The sequence below is a fragment of the Sinocyclocheilus rhinocerous genome, unplaced genomic scaffold (assembly GCF_001515625.1).
Source record: "Sinocyclocheilus rhinocerous isolate Xijiao unplaced genomic scaffold, SAMN03320098_v1.1 scaffold3546, whole genome shotgun sequence".
NCBI classification, from domain to species: domain Eukaryota; kingdom Metazoa; phylum Chordata; class Actinopteri; order Cypriniformes; family Cyprinidae; genus Sinocyclocheilus; species Sinocyclocheilus rhinocerous.
Window position 1 is genome coordinate 1 of NW_015636527.1, and position 2563 is coordinate 2563.

Sequence of the window (2563 nt, forward strand, 5' to 3'; positions counted from 1 at the left end):
ATAGAATTAACGACTTAAATTACAGTTAAGTCCCTACAATATATACTTTGGATTATTGTCACAGAAGGCGAAAAGCTTAAAAAACCTTACACAGGTACACTAAATTTCAGCATGATATATCTATTACACGCATATATCATAGCAAGCCCTTTTTGTTTTACTCTAACAGTTTTAATTTGCTGTGAATACATATGTGAACAGCATGTTTTATGGTAAATGAATTTTGATCACCAACATAATGCACAACCATTATCTCATTGTTTTTTTCTTTCTGACAGACACATCAGTAGTGTGTATGGCATAAAATGAACTCTACTTGACTTCACTTGTCGGCCACACGCGCAGTCAGATCCTGCTTAAGAGATTAGAGAGTGATTTTCAACTGTGAAAAAATCAGTTACTGCCCCATTGATTGATGGTGAGCCCAGAAGGTCTTTTTTAACATCCTAATTTCCCTGTATATTGATTATGTATATTGATTAGGGATAACCCTACAGGAGGCACAGTTCTCCTTTCGATGTTTACGTTAAGGTCTCACTTTGAGGAGTATTCCCCACAGACAGAGTTCTCTACTGTATAAGCTTGTTATTTTATTTCTCATTCCAGGATAGATGGCTGTACTACTGAAATAATGCAATGAGAATTAGATTGGATTTATAGAGGGAGTGATATTTACTTAAACACAGACACATTACATATTACACTCTGATGTAATATTACATGCAATAATAGTTGTCAGAGGTAGTAATGCACTAAAATATTTATAAAATAATGAAATATTGAAAAAGAATCCCTGTTTCAAAGATGCATACATGATGATGTGTTAAAGCAAATAGTCTACTGAAACGCTCTGTTTGACAACATATGTCTTTTTACCCTCTTATTAATAACAATTATAAATGTATAATCATTTATAATCAGGTGAATCTTATATAATCATCACGTATATTCATTATGAATCTTTAGAAAATAAATGTGCATAACAGGATTTCCTTTTGCCTAATAAATTACATCCCAGCATCTTATATTAATTACTTAATGTTTTAGTCATGTAGTTAAATTAACATTTTAAGTTTTATTTTTAATCAGTGGATACTTTTTTATTTGAATTTGTGCTTGGTAGTTTCAGAACCATCTTAAACCATTTTTTCTACCCATTTTCATTGAGTAGTTTTCTTCACCTAAAGTTCTTGCTGTCCCAAAGTTCACTTCCATATTTAAATTACTTAATAACGCATTGACAAACTTTAGAGAATGAATTTGATTATATTAAGTGATGCATCCAAAGACTGTTCTTATGGTGTGTTTTGAATGTTTGCTTGGTATCACTTTTCATTCTGTCAGTGTTACACATTTTATGTACCAAAAAAAAAAAAAACCTATAAGTAACAAGTTACTTACGTATTAACTTAAACAAGCACACTGTAACCTGTTTTAAAATGACCATTTCGTTTTACCCTCATCAAACATGACTGCACCGTCTCAGGAAGGAGCGCTGGTATAAGGCAAGGAGAGAAAGAGGGAAAAGGGGGCAGAAGGAAAAAGAGGGGAGGTAGTGTGTCTGCTCTCCGAAAGGGAGGAGTCAGGAACAGGGAAAGGGCATCTGGAGCTTCACACTTCAAATCTTCTTTACCCGAGAAACTCTTCATTACTGTCTTTACCGTGATAAAAATGTAGGAGTTTCACGAGTCGCTGTTCTTTTGTGTTCAGGCTTTAGGTATGTAGGCAAAGACCGGGCGCTAGTTCAGTGCTGGGTTGCCCCTGCCAAGCGCACGTAGGACAAAAAGAGAAGACGAGGGAAGAAAGAAAAGTCCGCAGGGTAGTTTTGGAGTTTAAAGTAAAGAAGCTAAGAGTCTCTGTCTGCAACTAGCATCTGTACACGAGCGAGAAGAAAGTCTGTGAGGAGAGGACAGAAAAGTTTCGCAACTGAACGAGTAAGTGCAAGAAATGTGCAGTTTTTCCGAGCCTCTTTGGTTCCACGAAAGTTTTGAAAAAACAGAAAAAGAGGGGGGAAGAGTCGTGTAAAACGTGAAATGCGATACTACTGCCTGTCTGTTGCAAAAAATATTACATGAAGTCAACAGGACAAACGCATTAAAATAGCGTCTATTGGCAGCGTTGGACTGAGCTTGCTGCTTCACAGAAAGTTTAGCAGAGCTATTTTGCAAACTTTGGGCTCTTATTGTCAAACTCGCGGCCCCAATTGGTCTGTTAAAATCTTTTGAAAGTGTCCCAATGTTTTATGCTTGTTAAACTGATAATTATATGTAAATAAAAAGACCCATCACAATGTAGCGGGGTTCAGAGCTGTGTCTCCTTGCGACAGTTTAAATATTTCCAAATATGGTTTTCTTGAAAATAGTCCAGCAGTAAAATTGGGGGTCCCTCATCATATTGCAGTGCTTTTCCTCAGCATAATTTCAAGATCTTTAAGAAATCTATTAAGTCTTACACATAGAAATTAAAACGACTGGATATTTGTCATATATTTTTCTTCTTCCCTCCCCCCCCTTTTGTTGAGGGGGGGGGGGGGAGAGACAAAAAACAAAATTTGATTAAAACT

General features: G+C 36.0%; 1 protein-coding gene across 1 annotated transcript in view; it reads left to right on the forward strand.

Moving 5' to 3' along the window:
* The first annotated feature begins 1611 nt into the window (after nucleotides 1-1611).
* The window catches only part of LOC107747788 (transcriptional activator GLI3-like), a 264979-nt gene continuing 264027 nt past the window's right edge, over nucleotides 1612-2563 (forward strand). Inside the window, exon 1 of the mRNA XM_016562379.1 lies at nucleotides 1612-1934. The gene's annotated coding sequence lies outside the window, so the exon portion shown is untranslated. The remainder of the gene's footprint in view (nucleotides 1935-2563) is intronic.